The sequence below is a fragment of the Saimiri boliviensis genome, chromosome 2 (assembly GCF_048565385.1).
Source record: "Saimiri boliviensis isolate mSaiBol1 chromosome 2, mSaiBol1.pri, whole genome shotgun sequence".
Taxonomy (NCBI): domain Eukaryota; kingdom Metazoa; phylum Chordata; class Mammalia; order Primates; family Cebidae; genus Saimiri; species Saimiri boliviensis.
The window spans coordinates 109,097,346-109,121,151 of NC_133450.1; the positions used below are offsets into that span (position 1 = coordinate 109,097,346).

General features: G+C 44.5%; 2 long non-coding RNA genes across 2 annotated transcripts in view; both read left to right on the top strand.

Annotated features, from left to right (window-relative positions):
* The window catches only part of LOC141583635 (uncharacterized), a 53,427-nt gene that overhangs the window by 4,311 nt on the left and 25,310 nt on the right, over positions 1-23,806 (top strand). The gene's annotated exons all lie outside the window — the stretch shown is intronic.
* Positions 28-22,978, top strand: LOC120363139 (uncharacterized). Its single transcript, XR_012516392.1, has 3 exons — positions 28-191; positions 20,962-21,100; positions 22,837-22,978. It is a non-coding gene; the product is annotated as an uncharacterized LOC120363139 (long non-coding RNA).

Sequence of the window (23,806 nt, forward strand, 5' to 3'; positions counted from 1 at the left end):
GTCCTTACTAAAAGAAAAATTTGTTGCCTGTGAAAGAAAAAGAAAGAATAAAATATTTTTTCCTTGAGACAGGGTCTTGTTCTGTCACCCAGGCTGGAGTGAAGTGGTGTGATCTCAGCTCACTGCAGCCTCATCCTCCCTGACTCAAGCAATCCTCCAACCTCAGCCTCCTGAGTAGCTTGGGAACACAGGTACATGCAACCATACCTGGCTTTTTTTTTTTTTTTCCCGAGATGGATTCTTGCTCTTTCCTCCAGTCTGGAGTGCAGTGGTGCAATCTCAGCTCACTGCAACCTCCACCTCTGGGTTCAAGCAGTTCTCCTGCCTCAGCCTCCTGAGTAGCTAGGATGGCTGGCGTGCACCACCACAGCCAGCTAATTTTTATATTTTTAGTAGAGATGGGGTTTCACCATGTTGGCTATGCTGGTCTCAAACTCCTGACCTCTTCATCTGCCAACCTCAGCCTCCCAAAGTGCTGGGATTACAGGCTTGAGCCACTGCGCCCGGCTTGGAATGTCTTCTAATACAGATAACTACTATAAGCAATAAAACAGGTTGGGTTTGGCAGCTCTCGTCTGTAATCCCAGCACTTTGGGAGGCTGAGGCTGGAGGATCATTTGAGTCCAGCTGTTTGAGATCAGCCCAGGCAGGAGGGTGAAAGCCCATCACTACAAAAAATAAGTTAGTCTTACATGGTGGTGCACCTGTGGTCCCAGCTACTGGGAGGCTGAAGCAGGAGGACTCCTTGAGCCTGAGAGGTGGAGCCTGCAGTGAGCCACAATTGCACCTGGATGCAGTGAGCCTGGATGACAGACTGAGACCCTGTCTTCAAAAAAGAAAAAAAAAATTCGTTTGTAAGGATAATACAGACTGAGTACAGTGGCTCACCGCTGTAATATCCAGACTTCCAGACTTTGGGAGGCTAAGGCAGGGGGACTGCTTGAAGCCAGGTGTTTGAGAACAGCGTGCATAACATAGAGGGACCCAGTCTCTACAAAAAACACAAAAAATTAGCCAGGCATGTTGGCATGTTCTTGTAGCCAGCTACTCACGAGGCTGAAGGGGGAGGATTGTTTGAATCCAGGGAAGGTGGAGGCTGCAGTGAGCCATTATGTCACTTCTGCACTCCAGCCTGGGTGCAGTAGTACAGTCAGAACTCAGCACAGCCTGCACCTCCACAGAGCGAGACCCTCTCTCAAAAAAAAAAAAAAAAAAAAAAAAAAATGCTGGGGCTCATGCCTGTAATCCCATCGCTTTGGGAGGCTGCGGTGGGCAGATCATGAGGTCAGGAGATCGAGACCATCCTCCCCAACATGGTGAAACTCCATCTCTACTAATAATACAAAAAAAAAAAAAAAAAAAAAAAAGGTGGGCATGGTGGTACACACCTGTAGTCCTAGCTACTTGGGAGGCTGAGGCAGGAGAACTACTTGAACCCAGGAGGCAGAGATTGCAGTGAGCCAAGACTGAACCACTGCACTATAGTCTGGGATTACAGGTGTGTGCCACCAGGCCTGGCTAATTTTTGTATTTTAGTAGAGATGGGGTTTCACCATGTTAGCCAGGCTGGTCTCCAACTCCTGATCTCAGGTGATCCTCCCACTTTAGCCTCCCAAAGTGCTGGGATTGCAGGTGTGAGCCACTGTGCCCAGTCTGATTTTTTTCAAGTATTTAAAAATATAAAACCAATAAACATTCTTGGGCAGCTCATGAGCTGTATAAAAACAGATGGTGAGCCGGGCGCAGTGGCTCAAGCCTGTAATCCCAGCACTTTGGGAAGCCGAGGCGGGTGGATCACGAGGTTGAGAGATCGAGACCATCCTGGTCAACATGGTGAAACCCTGTCTCTACTAAAAATACAAAAAATTAGCTGGGCATGGTGGCACATGCCTGTAATCCCAGCTACTGAGGAGGCTGAGGCAGGAGAATTGCCTGAACCCAGGAGGCAGAGGTTGTGGTGAGCCGAGACAGCGCCATTGCACTCCAGCCTGGGTAACAAGAGCAAAACTCCGTCTCAAAGAAACAAAACAAAACAAAACAAAACAAAAACAGATGGTGGGATCTCTATGTCTCCTGTGTAGATACTATATGCCATGGTTTCCAGAGCCCTGGCTAGATGTTTGTTTGTTTGAGACAGAGTCTCCCTCTGTTGGCCAGGCTGATGCAATGGTGTGATCTCAGCTCGCTGCAACCTCCACCTCCAACGTTCAAGCAATTCATGTGCCTCAGCCTCCCTAGTAGCTGGGATTACAGGCACTACCACACCCAGATAATTTTTTTTGTATTTTTAGTAGAGATGTGGTTTCAGTACGTTGGGCAGGTGCTCTCAAGCTCCTGGCCTCAGGTGATCATCCTACCTCGGCTTCCCAAAGTACTGGGATCACAGGTATAGGTGATTCTGGCTAAGTACATTGAAATACTAAGTACATTTAAGTACTAAGCCCTGGCTAGGTACCATTAAGGTATAATGGCATATGGAGGCTGAGGTGGGAGGATCACTGGATGCCAGGAGATCAAGGCTAGTCTGAGTAACATACCAACCAGAGAGATCTTATCTTTACAAAAAATTTTTTATATTAACTGGGCATGTTGGTTATAGTGTGCACCTATAGTACTAACTACTTGGGAGGCTGAGGCAGGAGGATCCCTTGAGCCCAGCAGTTCAAGGTTTCAGTGAACTGTGATCACGCCACTGAATTCCAGCTCTGAGACAGAGCAAGACACTCTTTCTAAAAATAGTAAAAAATGTTTTATTTTCTTGAGACAGAGTCTGGCTACATCACCCAGGCTGGAGTGCAGTGGTACAATCTCAGTTCACTGCAACCTCCGCCTCTTGGGTTCAAACAGTTCTCCAGTCTCGGCCCCCTGAGGAGCTGGGATTATAGGCGTGTGCCACTGGGTTTGGCTCATTTTTGTATTTTTAGTAGACACCAGGTTTCACCACGTCAGCCAGGCTGGCCTCCAACTCCTGACCTCAAATGATACACCCATCTTGGCCTCTCAAAGTGCTGAGATTACAGGTGTGAGCCACTGCGCCTGACCTTGTGAAAATGTTAGTGGCATTTTGATTATAATTGAATACTTTTTAAAAAATCAAATGCGCATACATATGATTGTTTTTGGCAGGACTAGGGGCCAGGACTTTTTTCTAATTCCTTCACCTTGTATTCTAGGGCCTTGCAAACATTAGGTGCTTAGCAAATGCAATAGAAGGCACTCAGACAGTGATTGATGTGTAGTGCATACTTGTCTTCATTAGGAAGAAAGAGACAGACAGGAAGAACAAGGGAAAATTCAGGGCAATTGATCAGGTCGACACCATCATTGCTAAAATCAGAGGAGACCAGGCTGTGTGTGGTGGCTCATGCCTGTAATTTCAGCACTTTAGGAGTCTGAGGCAGGTGGATCACTTGATGTCAGGAGTTCAAGACCAGCCTGGACAACATGGCAAAACCTCATCTCTACTGAAAATACAAAAATTAGCCAGGCATGGTGTGGCAGGCCCCTGTAATCCCAGCTACTAAGGAGGCTGAGGCAGGAGAATCACTTGAACCCGGGAGGTGTAAGTTGCAGTTAGATGAGATTACACCACTGCACTCCAGCATGAGGGACATTGCAAGACTCCACCTCAAAAAAAAAAAAAAAAAAAAAAAGGAAAAAAAAAAAATCAGAGAAGACCAAGATACCTGCAGATAATGCACTGTGTCACTTTCCCTGTGCATTTTTCCTGCCTCTTGGTAGACAGCTCCTAACATCACCATGAGATCCTGGTGAAGGAGGTGTGGATACTGGGGTTGCTACAGTTTATTGAACCATTTTTTCTCCCAGAGATGCTAATCTTCTGTCAGATTCCTTTGAGTGTTTTTCCGATCCCTGCTGTGGGCAGTTTACCCTCAGGGCACTTCTCCATGGAGCCACCAGCTGGCGCCATTGCTGCATAAGTGAAACTGACTCAAGATTAGAAAGTAGTGTTCCATTGTCTTTGAGCTGGGTGGGGTGGGTCAAACCTGTAATCCCAGTACTTAGGGAGGCTGAGACGGGTAGTTCACTTGAGGCCAGTAGTTCGAGACCAGCCTGGCAACATGGTGAAACCCTATATGGTGAAACCCTAATTTTTATACTAAAAATTTAAAAATTAGCCAGGCATAATGATTCACGCCTATAATCCCAGCTACTCGGGAGGCTGAGACAGCATTGGTTGGGAAGCAGAGGTTGCAGTGAGCCAAGATCGGGACACTGCCCTTTAGCCTGGGTAACAAAGCGAGACCCCAGTTTTTTTTAAAAAAACAGTATTCCTAAGGACTGAGAGGGGAAACTGAGGCATGCAGACTGGAGTTGGGGTGGGGCTTGGGCTTGGCAAGAGAATGGGTTCAAGTAACATGTGAAGGACTCTCAGAAAGTCACAGCAACTTAAAAATCATTTATTCTACCTCCCACTTCCACATTTTCCAGATATAGAAACCAAAGCTGAGAGCGGGAGATAACTATCCCAAAAGCACCATGTCGGTGGGGAACCGGGTTGCCAGAGAAAACACAGGACATCAAGTGAAGTGTGAGTTTTGGACTCTTCGTGTATGTCTCAAATAATGCACGAGACTTAAACTAAAACCTTATTTACTCTTTGTCTTCGAAGGTAACTGTGCATCTGTATGATGCTTTGCTAAGTCTGACAACCCTCATGAGGGTAAAATGAAGATTAGGGAAATAATTAAATGTAATAAGCAAACATGCAAAATAAAGACAACTCTGTTCCCATTGTACAGACAAGAGAATTGCACATTAGGGAGGTGGCTTGCCCCAAGGCCACACTCACAAGCGTCAGAGTCAGGATTTGAACCTGGTCCTGATTCCAGAGGTCCCAATTTCACTGTTGTGGCCAGGAACATCTCATAGTCCGCCATGTGCGTGCATGTTCTGTCTTGAATATAACCCTCTCCCCATCGTGTAAGTGGACCATTCCCCTCCCTGACATTGAAGAACCCCATATTCAGCAGGTGCCTCCTGACCCAGCAGACCCCCATGAGCCCAGATCCCTGAGACCTGGTGGCTGCCATTATGACATTCCCCGACTGCATCTTAGGACCCAAGTCTGACCCCCTGTGGGATCTGCAGCTGTGTTACAGGAAAGGGGACCCGATCCAGACCCCAAGGGAGGGTTCTTGAATCTCGTGCAAGAAACAACTCGGGGTGAGTACATAAAGTGAAAACACATTTTTTGTTTGTTTGTTTGGTTGGTGGTTTTTTTTGTTTGTTTGTTTTTCAGATGGAGTCTCACTCTGTTGCCCAGGCTAGATAGAGGGCAGTGGTGTGATCTTGGCTCACTACAACCTACTCCTCTGGGGTTCAAGTGATTTTTCTGCTTCAGTCTCCTAAGTAGCTGGGATCACAGGTGCGTGCCACCACACCTGGCTAATTTTTATATTTTTAGTAGAGATGGGGTTTCACCATGTTGGCCAGGCTGCTCTCAAACTCTTGACCTCAGGTGATCCACCTCCCTCAGCCTCCCAAAGTGCTGGGGTTACAGGTGTGAGCCACAGAGCAAGTTTATGCTTTCCTAGACAAGCAAGTTTTTTAGGAAAGTAAAGATAGAATGGTTACTCCATAGAGCAGCCCAGAGGGCACTGGTGCCCATCTTTAGGGTTATTTCTTCATGACATGCTGAATGGGGTGGGTAGATTATTCATGACTCCCCTTTTTTAAATCATGCAGGGCAACTTTCTGTTGTTGCCATGGCATTTGTAAACTGTCAAGGCACTGGTGGCAATGTGGCAGTGAGGACGACCAGAGGTCACTCTCCTGGCCATCTTGGTTTTGATGGGTTTTGGATTGGCTTCTTTACTGCAGCCTGTTTTATCAACAAGGTCTCTGTGACCTGTATCTTGTGCTGACCTCCTAGGTCATCCTGTGACTTAGAATGCCTTCCCCGCCTGGGAACGCAGCCCAGTAGGTCTCAGCCTCCTTTTACCCATCTCCTATTCAAGATGCAGTTGCTGTGGTTCACACACCTCTGGCAGCTGGGCTCCTTGGGATCTCCTGACATTCTGTGCCCTCTGTGCCCTCCTCCCTCACTGCCATCGCTGTCTTCCTGAGCCTCCTCCTTCTGAATTTCTTCATCACCAAGAAGAGGAATCGCTGTTAGGTTTGGCTTTTGGGAAAGGGATGGACCAGGCAGGCAGTAGGGAGGGAGACACAGGCCCTGGCATGGGCGATGGGGAGGGGAGAGCTGAGTGGGAGCCGGTGGGTCTGTCTTTGTTCTTGTGTCTGTGAGTTGCCCATTGTGCAGATCTGCCCCGCTCCTTCCCCATCGCAATGGATGGGGACTCCTCTCTCTAGTGTTCAGGCCCCGGGCCCTGGGTCAGATCGATGTCTTTTTCTCCTGCACTCCATTAGTCAGAAGATTTGCTTGGCATCACCTTGAAAATGCATCCAGAAGCAAGGCCCTGGCTCACTCCCTACTTCTGTCCCAGCCTCTCTGCCCTTCCAGCCACAGGAGACCTGTATGAGCTGAATCCATTGCACCCTCCTCTGCTCAGACCCACAGCGGCCCCATTTTTCTCGATCTGAGCCAAAGGCCCCAGAGTGGCCCACCAGGCTCACCCTGGGCTGCCTCATTGCCTCCAGCCTCACCTTCCACCAGTCTCCCTCCGTTTTCCACCTACCATTCTTCCCCATCCTCACACCTGCCTGATGTTCACACATCCCTCCAGGCATCTGCTTTAGCTGTTCCCTCCACCTGGACCACCCTCCTTCCAGAAGACCATTGTCCCCTCCAGCACCCCCTGCAGTCAGGGCTGCCTCCCTCACCACCATCCAGCAAGGACATGGCCCGCCCATCCCTCTCCTCCCAGCAGCTCCCTTCCTTGGCCTGTCCTGGGTTTGTTTTTGCTTTTCCCCAGCACTTCGCACTTCCTAAAGGGCCCTGCAGGAGGCTCCTGGCAGGGGCCGATGGCCTCGCTCTCCTTAGACTGGAAGCTCCACAGCAGCACGGGCCACTCCCTGTGGCAGACTCAGTATCTAGTTAGTGCTCCTCATGCAGAAGGTGCTGGATCAGTGTTTGAGAACCACAGAAGATAGGAGGGTGGATAGAAGGGAGGGAGAGATGAAGGGAAGAAAGGAGGGAGGGGAGAAAGGAGAGGAGGGGAGGAGTGAAGAGGAGGGAGGCAAGGACACATAGGAAAGGGGAGGACAGATGGAGGGAAGGAAAGAGTTGAAGGAGGAAGAGAAGGAAGGAGGGAGAGAAGGAAGAGGGGGGAGGGAGGAAAGGAAAAAAGGGAAGAAAGAAAGGGCGGGAGAGCAGAAGAAAGTAGTAGGGAAGAAAGGAAAGAAAGGCGGGAGAGAGGGAGGGAGGCAAGGGGCATGAAGGGAAGGAGTTTATTTCCTCTCTAGGCCCAGCTGTCCCAATGTCCATCTGTCACTTGGACTGTTTCTCCAGCCTCCTGCGTGGCCTCCTTCAGGCATGGTGGCTCACACCTGTAATCCCAGCACTTTGTGAGGTGGAGGCAGGCGGATCACCTGAGATCAGGAGTTCAAAAGCAGCCTGGCCAACATGGCAAAATGTTATTTCTATTAAAAACTACAAAGATTAGCTAAGCATGGTGGCAGGCACCTATCATCTCAGCTACTCCAGAATCTCAGGCAGGAGAACCGCTTGAACACAGGAGGCGGAGGTTGCAGTGAGCTGAGATTGCATCACTACACTCCAGCCTGGTAAGAGCAAGACTCCATCTCAAAAAATAAAAATCCTTCTCCAGGCAGCTGCCTTCTGATGATGCCCCCCTCACCCAGTGAAGCACGGGAGACCCCAAATTCCTGCCTGACCCGAAAGTGCCAAGTGACCCTGCCCACGCACTCCTCTGGCCGCACTGTGTCCTCTGAGTCATGCTGTTCCCTGTCTCAAAGCCTCCCCTCCCTCTTCCCAGCCCCATCCTCTGCCTTCCTGGTGTCCACCTCCTGGTCATTTTATGTGTAGCTCAGGCTGTAATCCCAGCACTTTAGGAGGCCTAGGGCAGAGGATCACTTGAACTCAAGAGCTTGAGGCCAGCCAGAGCAACATAGTGAGATTCCCCCCCCAAACCCCACCAAAAATGTGAAAGGAAGAAAAAAAGATGTAGCTCAGGCATTACTCACCTCCAGGTAGCCTTTCTGATAGTGCCATCCACAGGTGGGCTCAGGGGCAGCCTCTGTTCTCTGGGCATCAGAAGCTGCCTCCCCGGGGAAACGCTCCTGGGTCAGCTCCTGCAGGAGTCCAGACACAGGATAACGGTGGATGGATCAGGACTGAGGGTCAGAGATGCGGAGAGGCAGGCAGCTTTGGGACACACTTGGTGAGATCAGTGGGATTTGCTGCAGGGTGACTGTCAGGGTGCAGGGGATAATTCTGGACCAGCCGTGTCTTCATCTCTCTCTCCCCTCCAATCCCAGGAGAGCAAATGAGGCAGAAGGACTTGAGGGCCCGGCTCACCAGCTCCATCCTCAGGAACTTGAGGACTATCAAGTTCCATGGCTGGTGAGGTCTGCTGTTCTGAGAGTTCCAGGCTTTTACCGATGTGGGGAGGAGGGTTCAGGTGCAGGTGGGCTGCAGTGGTAGAATCCAGGGTCTGAGTGGCCATATTGGCCAAGCTGGTCTTGAACTCTGAATGTTAAATGATTTGTCCGTCTCAGCCTACCAAAGTGCTGGGATTACAGGTGTGTGTCACCATGAACTGGCTAATTTGGGTATTTTCAGTAGAGAGGTGGTTTTGCTATGTCGTCCTTGCTGGTCTTGAACTCCTGGAGTCACATGATGCACCTGCATCAGCTTCCCCTTGTGCTGGGATTACAGGCATGAACCACCATGGCCATGCTTTCTTTTTTGAGACAGGATCTTATGCTGGCACCCAAGCTGGAGTGCAGGGCTGTGATCCTGGCTTACTGTGACCTCCACATTGTGTGCTCAAGCAGTCCTCTCGTTTTGGCCTCCCAAATAGCTAGGACTGAAGGTGTGTGCCACTATGAACTGGCTAATTTTTGTATTTCCAGTAGAGAGGTGGTTTTGCTTTGTCATCCTTGCTGGTCTTGAACTCCTGGAGTCATGCGATGCACCTGCCTCAGCTTCCCCTTGTGCTGGGATTACAGGCATCAACTGACGTGCCCAGCTAGTTTTTTTTCTTTTTGAGGAATTACCGAACTATGTTAAACACAGGATGCACCGTTTTTGTTCCCTGTACAGTATTTAAAGATTGTGGTTTCTCTCTCACCTTGCCAACACTTGTTAATTAACATTTGTTGGATTATATCCTTTCTAGTGTGTGTGAGGGAGTATGTCATAGTTTCAGTTTAGATGGCCATAGTCATGATAGTGATCATCTTTTTATGTGCTTGTTTTCCATTAACATGTATTTTTGGCAAAGCGTGTTTATGTCATTGTGTATGACATTGAGTATGTCATACAGTTAAGATGGCCCTAATGATAATGATATTATCTATCTCTTATGTGCCTGTTTTACATTTCAGTGTTTTATTGGCGGAGTGTGGGTTCAGCTGTTTCTGCATTTAGTAATTTGGTTGTTTTTGTTGTTGATTTATACAAATAACACATCGTGGCTAACAGACTGTTAGACATGTAATGCACAAATATTTTCTTCCTTTCTGTGGGTTGTGTTCCCCCTATCTTTTTTTTTTTTTTTTTTTCATGAGATGGACAGAGTCTAGCTCTGTTTCCCTGGCTGGAGTGCAGTAGTGTGATCTCGGCTCATGGCAACTCTTCCTCCTGGTTTCAGATGATTCTCCTGCCTCAGCCTGCCAAGTAGCTGACATTACATACTCCCAGTACCATGCCCAGCCAATTTTCTGTATTTATTTATTGATTTTTGAGATGGTGTATTACTGTTGCTGTGTCACCCAGGCAGGAGTGCATTAGTGCAATATCGGCTCACTGCAACTTCCACCTCCAGGGTTCATGCGATTCTTCTCCCTGAGCCTTCTGACTAGCTGGGATTACAGACCTGTGCCACCACGCCCGGCAAATTTTTTGTATTTTTTATAGAGATGTTGTTTCTCCACAATGGTCAGGCTGGTCTCAAACTCTCAACCTCAGTTGATTTGCTTGCCTCAACTCCCCATAGTGCTGGGATTACAGGCGTGAGCCACTGCACCTGCCACTCCTAGGTATTTTGGTTTTCTTTCTTTTTTATTTTGAGATAGGTCTTGCTCTGTCGGCCGGGCTGGAGTGCAGTGGCCTGACAACTACTCACTGGAACCTCTGCCTCCTGGGTTCAAGCAATTCTTGTGCCTCAGCCTCCCAAGTAGCTGAGATTACAGGTACCGGGGTTTCACCATGTTGGGCAAGCTGGTCTCGAACTCCTGACCTCAAGCGATCTTTCTGCTTCGGCCTCCCAAAATGCTGGGATTACAGGCATGAGCTGCCATGCCCGGCCTTTCTTTTTTGAGACGGGGTCTTGTGCTGTCTCCCAGGCTGGAGTGCAGTGGTGTAATCTCGGCTTACTGCAACCTCCACATTCTGGGCTCAAGCAATCCTCCTGTGTCAGCCTCTCAAGTAGCTGTGACTACAGGTGTGTGCCACCATGCCTGGCTAATTTTTGTATTTTTAGTTGAGACGGGGTTTTGCTAAGTCGTCCTGGGTGATCGTGAACTGCTGGACTCAACGTGATTTACCTGTCTCGGCCTCCCAATGTGCTGTGGTTGCAGGCATCAGCTATTGTGCCCAGACTATTTTTCACTTGTGAGTAAATACGAAACTATGTTAAAAATAGGCTGCACCATTTTATATTCACATATGGTATTTAAGGATGGTGATTTCTCTCTGACCTTGCTAACACTTGTTATTTTCTATTTATTTGGATTATAGCCTTTTGAGTGTGTGTTAAAGGAGTTTATCATTGTGGTTTCCATGTAGATTGCCATCATGAGAGTTATATTGATCATCCTGTTATGTGCTTGTTTTCCATTTGCATGTCATATTGTTGAAGTGTGTGTTCAGCTGTTTTTAGATTTTGTAATTTGGTTGCTTTTGTTGTTGAGTCAGACAAATTATACACTGTGGTTAACAGACTGTTGTTAGATATATAATGCACTGTGTGCTGTCTTTTCACTTTCTTTTTTTAATTTGAGATGGAGTCTTGCACTTTTACCCAGGCTAAAGTGCAGTGGTGCAATCTCGGCTCACTGCAACCTCCCACTCTTGGGTTCACATGACTCTTGTGTCTCACCTTTCGAGTAGCTGAGATTACAGGCTCCTGTTAACATGCCCAGCTAAGTTTTTGTATTTTTTTTTTTCTTTTGGAGATGGAGTCTCGCTCTGACACCCAGGCCTGGAGTGTAGTAGCACAATCGGCTTACTGCAACTTCCACCTCCCAACTTCAAGTGATTCCTCACGTGAGCACCACCACGCCCAGTTAATTTTTGTATTTTCAGTAGAGACGAGGTTTCTCTATGTTGGTAAGGCTGGTCTCAAACTCCCAACCTGAGGTACATGCTCGTCTCCGTCTGCCAAAGTGCTGGATTATAGGCATGAGCCACTACACTCCTCCAGTCCCAGGCATTATGGTTTTCTTTTCTTTTCTTTCTTTTTCTTTCTTCTTTCATTTTTTTTTTTTTTTTTTTTTTTTTTTTTTTTTTTTTTTTTTTTGGTGCGATCTTGCCTCTGTTGGCCAGGCTGGAGTGCAGTGGCCTGATATCAGCTCACTGGAACCTCAGTCTCTTGGGTTCAAGCAATTCTCCTGCCTCAGCCTCCAAAGTAGCTGGGATTACAGGTGCATACCACGACACCCGGATAATTTTCATATTTTTAGTAGAGACCGGGTTTTGCCATGCTGGCCAAGGTGGTTTTTAACTGCTGACTTCAAGAGATCCTTCTGCCTCCACCCATCAAAGTGCTGGGATTACAGGTGTGAGTCACCATGTTTGGCCTTTCCATTTTGAGATGAGGTCTTGTGCTGTCTCCTAGGCTGCAGTGCAGTGATGCAATCTCAGCTTACTGCAGCCTCCACATTCTGGGCTCACGCAATCCTCCTGTCTCAGCCTCCCATGTAGCTGGGACTACAGGTGTGTGCCACCATGCCTGGCTAATTTTTGTATTTCTAGTAGAGGTTGGGTTTTGCTGTGTCATCCTGGCTAGCTTTTAACTCCCGGGCTCATGTAATCCACCTGTCTCTGTCTCCCTGTGTGCTGTGATTATAGGCATTAGCTATCATGCCCGGCGTATTTTTAACTTTTTGAGGAATCAGCAAACTGTGTTAAAAATAGGCTGCAGTAGAGAAATGCAAATCAACACTACATTGAGATACCATCTCACGCCAGTTAGAATGGCCATCGTTAAAAAATCTAGAGACGACAGATGCTGGAGAGGATGTGGAGAAATAGGAACACTTTTACACTGTTGGTGGGAGTGCAAATTAGTTCAACCATTGTGGAAGACAGTGTGCCAATTCCTCAAGGACCTAGAAATAGAAATTCAATTTGACCTAGCAATCCCATTACTGAGTATATATCCAAATGATTATAAATGGTTCTATTACAAGGACACATGCACACGAATGTTCATTGCAGCACGGTTTACAATAGCAAAGACTTGGAACCAACCCAAATGCCCAACAGTGATAGACTGGACAGGGAAAATGTGGCACATATACATAGAAAACGACGAGTTCGTGTCCTTTGTACGGACACGGATGAACCTGGAAAGCATCAATCTCGGCAAACTGACAGAGGAACAGAAAATCAAACACTGCATGTTCTCACTCATAGGCGGGTGTTAAACAGTGAGAACACATGGACAAAGGGAGGTGAGCATCACACACTGGGGTCTGTGGAGGGCATGTAGTGGGAGTTGGGGAGGGATATCATGGGGACAAATGCCAGATATAGGTGATAGGGAGAAAGGCAGCAAACCACATTGCCAAGTATGTACCTATGCGACAATCTTGAATATTCTTCAAATGTACCCCAAAACCTAAATCGCAGTAACATACATATTTAAACAAAAAAGGCTGCACTATTTTATATTCCCCATACGGTATTTAAGGATGGTCATTTCTCTCAGACCTTGCTAACACTTGTTATTTTACATTTCTTTAGATTATAGCCTTTCTAGTGTGTGTCAAAGGTATATGCCATTGTGGTTTCAGTGTAGATGGTCGTAATGGTAATGATACTGATCATCTTGTTATGTGCCTGTTGTCTGTTTGCATGTCTTATTAGTGCAGTGTGTGTTTAACCGTGTCTCTATTTTCCTTTGCAGATGAAGTCTTGCACTGTTGTCCAGGTTCGAGTGTAGTGGGGCGATCTCAGTTCACTGTAACCTTCGTTACCTGGGTTCAAACAAGTCCCCTGCCTCAGCCCCCTAAAGTAGTTGAGATTAGTCTCCTACTACCATGCCTAGCTAATTTTTTGTATTTTACCTTTTTGAGACAGAGTGTAGCTCTGTTGCCAAAGGTGGAGAGCATTAGCACAATCTGTGCTCATTGCAACCTGTACTTAACGTGGTTAGGCTCAGGGTTAGGGTTAGGGGTTAGGGATTAGGGGTGGGTTGGGGTTAGGGGCATGTGGTGCATCGTCCCAGCGCCGGCTTGTGTGGTGTGGCATCCAGGCCCTGGTGTGCATCACGCGGCATCCTGCCGGTCTGCGGGGTTGCAGTCTTCTCAGTATATAACTGCTGGGAACCGTGAGTGTGGAGCTGCATGCTCCATGGCACAGGCCTAGCGGGCATAGCCTCGCTACAACTCTGGGCCACGTCTACAGTGAGTAAATTCCTTCCTGTTTGCAGCCCTTCAATGCTTAGGGTCAGAGACTGGTAAGATCTCGGTATGGAAAACTGGACACCGAAAGCTCCTCTGAATCCTTCGCACCTAGGTTCTCCCCGCCCAAGGCCAGGTGGCTGCAGTGCAAGTTTTAATAATCAACACTGACATATCAGTGCAAACGTAGAAACTAACGTATCGTTAGGGTTTAGGGTGAGGATTAGGGTTAAGGGTTAGGGTTAAAAGTTAGAATTTAGGGGTTAGAAGAATTTTAGGCAAATTTGAAGGAAGGAATGATGCTTGAATCGTGCCTGAAGCACCAGAGTGAAAAATAGGGCTTGGGTCTTCCAGCTCTCAGTGGTGGCTGCTGAGTGAGGTTTCTCATTGGCTCCAGCTGGGCGACCGCCGGTTGTGGGGATGGTTCCCTCAGCGTCAATAGTCATACAGCCAGCTGGCAGCTGGGTATTTTGTCATTGACTGGTTGGTTGGTTAACGTTTTTAAGTCAGTTTGCATGCCTCGAAGTTCGGTTTCGTTTGCTTAGGGAAGACCTCAGGCTAACAGCTTTCCCCTTTTTTGCTTTAACATGTCAAAACCATGATTCATATTCATTTTACTTTCCTGGCATTAATAGAAGAAAGTTTACATTTTTGTTGTCATTCAGAAAGTTGGTTTAATTGGCAGCCTATTTGTGATGTTGCATAAAATAATGTGTGTTAATTATTAGCATCTTAGATTAGATGAAATATGTTAACTCTATTAAGTTTTGTTATTAAACCATAACAGGAGTTCAGTTGCTTTTTTTTTTTTCCTCCTAGGCTTTAACCATTTAAAATACACTCCAGCATCTCCTAACAATGTGGATACTTTCTAAGAAATGTGTCCTTAGTGATTTCATCTTTGTGCACACACCATCAAGTGTCCTTGTAAAACCTGGATGGTGTAAGTGATATGGTATAGCTTCTTGCTTTCAGGCTACATACCATACCTGTATAGCTCATCTCTGTACTGAATGCTGTAGTCAAATGTCACACCATGGTGATTGTGGATTGTGATCCCTAAATATCTGAGTCAGGTCTCAGTCAAGTAGAAAGCTTATTTCACCAAGGTTATGGACATACCCATGACACAGCCTCAGGAGCTCCTGACAACATGGGCCCAAGGTGGTCAGGGTAGAGCTTGCTTTTATATATTTTAGAGAGACATGAGACACCAATCAATATGTGCAAGATGTAAAGTCATTCGGTTCAGTGAGGTGGAACAACTGGAGGTAGGAAGGCGGGGTGGGGGGTGGTTCTAGGTCAGAAGTAGATAAAACAAAAGTTGCATTCTTTTGAATTTTTTGATCAGCCTTCCAGTGAATACAATTTAGTCTGGTTCAGTGAATTTGCATTTTTACACATACATTAGGGCAGAGGAATGGTGTGATCTTGGCCCAGCACACCCACCTCCTCCCTGGTTTAAGCGATTGTCTTGCCGCATCCTCCCCAGTAGCTGGGATTACAGGCATGCACCACCAAGCATGGGTAATTTTTGTATTTTTAGTAGAGATGGGGTTTCTCCGTGTTTGTCAGGTGGGTCTCGATCTCCCTACCTCAGATTATCAACCTCCTTTGGCCCCTCAAAGTGTTGGGATTATAGTCATGAGCCACCGTGCCTGGTCAGGAAGCTTATTTTGATTCTGATATTGTCAACTGTATTTCAGGTATAACTTATTTTCCTTGGAGCGTTAAATACTGCATTGGTATTGTATCACAGAAATAAAACACAGATCCCTTTTTATCACCTTCATTGCTAGTGATATTGACAACTAAATTTAGATGCATTCCAGAGTCTGGGTTTCCAGTAATTCTTAGCAATCCTCTAAGGGTAAATTACTTTTTCTCACGAGACACAGTGACATCTAAAGTCGCATTGATTGTCCTGCCACTTTTGTTTCTCTAGTTTCATCGATTACTTCAAAGCATCTTTGGGGGGATAACTTTGAGTAACCCTTTAAACTTTTCAGTATTAGAAAGCATCATCATGAAACATTGAATAATTGTGGTCACAAATTCCCTTTACAGTCTTTCTTTGAATATTTTTTTCCAGTGGCAAATATTTGCTTTTGTTGTATTGTAGCTAAAAGGAATGCTGGGAAACAAAACAAAGACAGACATTCATTATAATAGGTGATTCAGTCATAATCAATTGCTATTTTAATTTTTTTTTTAAGTTATACTTTTGAAAACGTCCTGCTGTAAATTGAAATAGTGTCCAAAATCTGAAGTCTTTCCTTGGTTCTAAGGTGACCAGATTTCCTAGAAAGTGAACCACACCACAAGAAAAAATATATGATAAATATGTTTACATGGATGTGTTATTTTAACATAAATCTTGTAAAATAGGCATTTCATTGAAATTACATATGTTTGCATAAATTACTTTGCAGCATCATGAATGCCCTTGTTTTGAAAAGTAGGAGTAGTTAGTGTCAATTACTGCTTCTTATTAGTACAAATAAGTAAGGAGATATTTTTAAAAATTACAATTTTTAAATAAAGGTTTTATTTTAAATTAGTTTTAGAATCACACCGAAATTGGGAGGAAAATGCGGATTTCCTGTGTAGACCCGAACTAGTTTCCCCTCGTATAAACATATCAACATGTATGAGATGTGTTGTTCACTATATATACATATATATATATATATATATATTTTTTTTTTTTTTGAGATGGAGTCTTTCTTGCTCTGTAACCCAGGTTGGAGTGCAATGACACGATACTGGCTCATGGCACCCTCCACCTCCCATGTTTAAGCGATTCTCCTGCTTCAGCCTCCCAAGCAGCTGGGATTACAGGTGCCCACCAGCACGCGTGGCTAATTTTTTGTATTTTTAGTAGAGACGGGTTTCGCCATGTTGGCCAGGCTGGTCTGGAACTCTGACCTCAGAATATTTACCCGTGTAAGCCTTCGAAAGATGTGGGGTGACAGGCTTGAGCCACCATGTCCTGCCTACTATCAGTATATTTGCTTCGGTTAGGTATCTGTTCAGATATTTACCCAGTTTTAAAATCACGTATGTGTTTTGTCATTATCTTCTCGCATCTCTCTTTACTTTTTGTTCTCTGCATACAGTTTTGCACAGTAGAATACTTAGTTTTATGAAGTCCGTTATCAATATTTTCATGAATTGGCATTTGATGTTTTGTGTTACAAGTCGACACCAGAGCCCTGTAAATAAGCCCAGCTCCACGTGTTCTCTTAAATCAGCAAAGCCACACCCTCATGGGAAAGCCCGAGAAGAAAGCTTCAGGCCCTCCCTCTGCTCTCTGGTTCCTCACGGCCTTCAGACTGCCCCTCGGGCTCCAGACGCTCCCCGACCTTCTCCAGGATGTGTAAGTTAGAGATTTCTTCTGTTCCTGTGTTTTGGTGTTGCCTCCTCCTTGTGCCTTACCTGACTGACACCCCAGAGCCTGCCTTTCCTCCTGGCCAGGGCTCTCCTGGAGATGGGCTGGCTTCTGGCCTCCTTTAAAGAGAGACCTCAACCAAATTAGAGAGAAACCTAAATAAATAAATCACAACAGAAAGCTTGGTTTTTTACTTAAAATCCATATTTATAACATAAAATGTGTTGATGCTAGATTTAGAACACACTAGGCCTGTTCTAGCTCTAAATTGCACTGCTATCTTGTAGTATGCAGTTATTCCTCATTTTATTTTCCACTTGAAGTGATTGTATTTCCTCAGTTTATAAACACCTTGAATTCTTGAGCTGAAAAGACAGGGTAACTTGATAGGGCATCTCCCTTAGGAACCATAACCCCCAATGCAGAACAAATTAAATGTGCAAAACTGTGAGCACCATGTCCTATGTTATTAAAGATAGAATATAATGCTGAAAGGCAAGAAAGTCTTTATGAAGAAGTTTAAAGGAGTAGAAGAATGGACAGATGAACTGGAAATGGAAAGATCAGTTTTCCTTTCCTTTAGGAGTAAGCCCCTTTGGAAACTAGCTGGTAAATGTCACAGTCCCTTTAGATGGCAAGGTTAGTGAATACTAAGAAAACACTAAGGTACAAATGTTCATCACGCAAAGCACACCTGTAATATTTCATCTGGTCTCTCAGTGACCCTAGAAGAAACAAGAGATGTTTTCAGATGAGGAGATTGGGCTTCAGGGTGAAATTAGGAGACTGGTAAGACTCACAGAGAGAGTCGGTGGTGGAACGGAGTTCAGATCCACATTCTTCCAACTGCAAGCACAGGGCATTTTCCACTAATCGGTGCACTAACCCAAGAAATCTAATTTTTCCAAACATTTAAAATGATGCTATGGCCATCTGAGTAAAACCACTTTTGGCCTCTACTTCTGATTCCTCATTACCAGCCTACCATTGTTTATCTGATATGGGCAGCAGAATTAAGATGTAATGAAGTCTAACAGAACCCCTCATTACCTGTGTAGATACAGTAGTAACAGAGATGGTGATATCGTTTGAATGTTTGGGCCCTTCAAGTCTCATGTTGAAATGTGATCCCCAGTGTTGGAGGTAGGGCCTGCTGGGAGGGAGGTGTTGGCTCATCGGGCAGATCCTTCATGAATGGCTTGGTGCCCTCCTCACAGTAATGGCTGAATTCCTGCTCTCTTCACTCACTGAGATCTGGTTGTTAAAGTGTGATACTGCCCCCGTCTCTCTCTTGCTTCCTCTCTCACTATGTTAGATGCCAGCTCCCCTTTGCCTTCTGCCATGGTTGTAAGCTCCCTGAGGTCTCACAAGAAGCAGATGCTGGTGCCATGCTTCTTGGACAGTCTGCACAATCATGAGTCTAATCACCCTCATTTCCCTATAAATTACCCAGCCTCAGGTATCCCTTTATTACAGCAATGCAAATTGGACTAATACAGATGAAGAGATAAAGTATTAATTTAGAAGATGTTTATATACATATACATATGCATATATATGTATATATGTATATATGTTTAACATTCTCACTGAGACTGGGAGGTGTTAGAGACACATAATTGAAAACGAAATCTCCCCCCAACCAAGAAAACCTCTCCACGAAGGTAGAAGAGAAAGAAATACTATTATTACACTTTAATTTCCGGGGTACATGTGCAGAACGTGCATTTTGTTACATAGGTATCCACACGTCTTGGTGCTTTGCTGCATCTGATCCTCCCATCAACTACACTAGGTATTTCTCGTGTTATCCCTTCCCAATCCCCCCACCCCTGCCTGTTCCTCCCCACCCCTCCCCCACCACCCACAAGCCCCAGTGTGTGATGTTCCCCTCCCTGTGTCCATGTGGTCTCATTGTTCACCATCCACTTATATTTTAGAAAAAAATATTATGTTTTAAGTTCTGCAATACATGTGGAGATCATGTAGGCTTGTTCAATAGGTATACACATGCCATGGTGGTTGTTACTTCATCCATTGCCCCGTCATCTACATTAGGTATTTCTCCTAATGCTATCCCTCCCCAATTCGCCCACACCCTGCTATTCCTCCCCTAGCCCCTCAGCCCCTGGGCCCCAGTGTGTGATGTTCCCCTACCTGTGTCTGTGTGTTCTCATTATTCAGCACCCACTTGTGAGTGAGAACATGCAATGTTGGGTTTTCTGTTCTAGTGTCAGTTTGCTGAGAATGATGGTTTTCAGCTTCATCCATGTTCCAGCAAAGGACATGAAGTTATTTTTTATGGCTGCACAGTATTCCATGGTGTATGTGTGACATATTTTCCTTGTCCAGTCTATCTATGATGGGCATTTGGGTTAGTTCAGAGTCCTTGCTATGGTAAACAGTGCCACAATAAACATACGTGTACACGTGTCTTTATAATTGAAAGTGTTATAATCCTTTGGGTACATATCTAATAATGGGATTCCTGGGTCCAACAATATTTCTATTTCTAGATCCTGAAGGAATCACCACACTGTCTTCCACAATGGTTGAACAATTTACACTCTCAACAGCAGTGTAAAAGCATTCCTTTTTCTCCACATTGTCTCCAGCATCTGTCGTCTCCAGATTTTTTAATGATTGCCATTCTAATTGGCATGAGATGGTACCTCAAAGTGGTTTTGATATGCATTTCTCTAGTTATCAGTGATGATGAGCTTTTTTTTTTTCATGTTTGTTGGCTGCATGAATGTCTTCTTTTGAAAAGTGTCTCTTCATCTCTGTCACAAAATTTTTTGCCCATTCTTTCGGTTGCCAGTTCACTCTAATGCTAATTTCTTTTGCTGTGCAGAAGTTCTTAAGTTTAGATCTCATTTGTCTGTTTTGGCTTCTGTTGCCATTGCTTTTGCTGTTTTAGTCATGAAGTCCTTGCCTATGCTTATGTCCAGAATGGTACTGCCTAGGTTTTTTACGGTGTTAGGTCTTATGTTTAAATCTTGAATCCATCCGGAGTTGATTTTTATATAAGGTGCAAGGAAGGGATCCAGTTTCAGCTTTCTGCATGTGGCTAGCCAGTTTTCCAACACCATTTGTTACCTAGGGCATCCTTTCCCCATGGCTTGTTTTTGTCAGGTTTGTCAAAGATCAGACAGTTGTAGCTGTGTGGTGTTACTTTCGAGGCCTCTGTTCTGTCCCGTTGGTCTACATTGGTACCAGTACCACGGTGTTTTTATTACTGTGGCCTTGTAGTACAGTTTGAAGTCAGGTAGTATGATGTCTCCATAATTGTGTGCTTAGGATTGTCTTGGCTATGTAGGTTCTCTTTTGGTTCCGTATAAAGCTTAAGGTGTTTATTTTCCAATTCTGTGAAGAAAGTCATTGGTAGCTTATGGGGATAGCATTGAATATGTAAATTATTTTGGGCAGTATGGTCATTTTCACAATATCGATTCCTCCTGACCATGAGTATGAAATGTTTTTATATCTGTTTCTGTCCCCTCTTATTTTCTTAAGCAGTGGTTTGTCCTTCTTTTTGAAGAGGTCCTTCACATGTTTTGTTAGTTGTATTTCTAGGTATTTTATTCTCTTTGTAGCAACTGTGAATGGGAGGTCACTCATGATTTGGCTCTCTGTGTGTCTGTTGCTGATGTACAGGAATGCTCATAATTTTTGCACATTGTTTTTGTATCCTGAGACTTTGCTGAAGTTGCTTATCAACTTAAGGAGATTTGGGCTGAGACAATGGGGTCTTTTAAATATACAATCATGTCATCTGCAAATAGAGACAATTTGACTTCCTCTTTTTCTAATTGAATAACCTTTATTTCTTTTAGCATGAAACCAAAGTGAGATGCACTTCTCAGGAAATCAGCTCAGCAGTTGCAAAGACAGAAAAAAAAAAAAAAAAAAAAAACCAACTCTCACCTTTTTATATAAAAAGCAGATACAACCTTTAACATACAAATTCTCAAGGTAAGCAATAACTTGTCCTCAAGGGGACTTTACAGTCCCATTTGTCACACACCTTTCATTTTAAACGTTCTTAGCAATTGGGGTAACCGTCTCTGTTAGACAATTGGCTTTTCCAAAGAAAAAATAAACTTCTTATGTCTTTATAAAAGGAGGTTGTCTTGCAACTTGGAGTAAGATACCTGCGGAACTTACCCTCCCAGCCTCCTACTGAACCTGAGAAATGGAGGTGTTATCTTCCTTGATAATTTTCAAAGTGATGATTCCCAGGCTTTCAGAACAGCATCTTTGGGTCTTAAAACTAATGAGACTAAGTTATCTTTTAAGAATATTTACATACATTTCAATATGACAAAGATGTACAAGCTTTCTAAAATAAACGCCCTAAGCAAAAGGTGCTTCTTTTCTTATTTTTAACATGGAGAATATATGAGTCAGTTAGTAATTACAGGCTTCTAACAAAATACTACAGAGTGGGTAAGTTAAACAACAGATATTTATTTCCTCACTGTTCTTGAGGCCGAAAGTCTAAGACGAAGGTGCCAGTGGGGTTGGCTTTTGGTGAGACTGCTCTTCCTATCTTGGAGACAGTTACCTTTTCACTCCCTCCCATGTGGCCTTTTCCCCATGCACAGGGAGAGAGATCTCTTGTGTCTCTTTCTCCTCTTAGAAGAACACCAGTCTTATCATACTGAAGCCCAATCCTTGTCATCTCATCTAACCTTAATTAACTCTTTAAAGGCCCTCTCTTCCAATAAAGTCACACTGGAGGGTAGGACTTCCACATGCAAATTTAGTGTGGGGCACAATTCAGTCCTTTACATAGAGTCGAGCTTCTTATTTTTAGTTGGCCTTTGTCCTTATGGGAATAACAAGCCAGGCTGAGTCCTTCTCATCATGGGGCATGTATTGGAAGAAGAGATGATGAAAAGCAAGTACATTTATCACTTGCAAGTAATAATCAAGGAAAGAAACAGTGATGAGTGAAGGCCCTTGGCTCAAGGATGAGAAGATACCTGTGAGCTCCTGGTTAGCCAGGTAGTAAATCAAGCATTCCTGATGATTTGGAAAGAATGGAGCTAGAAAAACCAATTCAGGAAAGCAGAATCATCTAGATAATCAGTGATATAACTAAGTCGTATGTACTATTTAGGCCATCGATCAATAATTTATCAACATTCCACTTACATATTAGCTCATTTGTTTATGCACTCAACATTTAATCACCCCTAGATTCATTGTACACATCAGTATGGCTGAAAACTACCCAGATAATTTTTTCCTTCCTGCAATCACTTACTACCACTGTAGATTTTATGAAACTATTAATCAGGTTTGAACTTAGATTTCAATTTCAAGCTGTTGTCATGTTGATTTTACACAAAGAATTATGAGGTGACATGTCAGAGTTCTCTTCCTACCAGTACAGTTCACAAAACCCATGAAACATTTATATGGCTTGAAGCATCATATGTGCTCAGTTTATGGTGAGAAAACAGTTATCTGCATTTCTTCCCAGTTTTAAAAAAACAACCATCAACTAATTGAAAAAGCATAACTCACTCAAAATAACTGAAAGGTGGTCTAAATAAATTTACAAGATTATGTAGTCTGATAACATCCACAGATAGATAGTAAACTTACATTGAAGGAGTTTGGGATGAGTCTTCACTCATGAAGTACTGAGTTTCAGAACTCAGTACTTCCCTCTTCTCAATGTATGGCCATTCTGTTGGTAGGGTGGATTTTCATCACTGGAAGCAGATGTTACACTGCTCCTCCCCTCAGGCAATCTGGCTTAGAGGAAGGCAAGTGAAGGCCAGATGAGACTGAGCCTGCACCCAGCTCCCCATGCCCATCCAACCCTCTGATTCTCTACCTTGCGCATCTTGAAGTCAAGTTAGGTATGTTTTAATGACTGTGTCATAGTTTAAAGAGATGAAAGCGATGATGATTCATTGTGCATTTGTTAAACCAAGTTTCAGACATGATTAACGTGGGCCCTGGACACCAAGCATGGGTGAATTATTTTAGTCTCAGGAAGACAGGTTTTGTAATGTATTTTGTATTAGGCAGAATGAGAAAGTAGAGAGATTGGAGAGTCCTAGATAAGCTGATAGAGAATGGGTAGGACCCCACTGGCACCTTCTCACCCTTCTCCTGACCAGCAGACTGCTGGTTAATCCCGGCTTTGTTCTCGCCTAGCTTCCTACGTGGTTCATCAGTGGCAGTGAGGCACAATGCATTATCTGCTGAAACACAAAGAAAATGCTGATGCATTTCACATTTATTTCCTCAAGTCAATTGAACTTTCCCCTAAAATACGGTCACATTATTAATTACTTTAAATCTTGTCTTTGCCACATATTATGTGTGACATTGAGTAAGCAATTTAACTTTTCTACGTCTCATTCCCTCATCTGTAAAATGAGGTTGACAATAGTGTCCCCTGAGGGTGGTTGGTGAGAATACTAAATAAATCAATATATGTAAACCTCTTAGAACCATGCCTAGTGCATAACAAATACTTCATAGAAAGATTCTTTGTTATTTTATTTTATTTTCCACAAGTTATTGGGGTGCAGGTGGTATTTGGTTACATGAGTAAAGTCTTTAGTAATGTGTGAGATCCTAGTGCACCCATCGCCTGAGCAGTATACACGGCATTGTATTTGTTGCTTTTGTCCCTTGTGCCTCCCCCCCTCCACC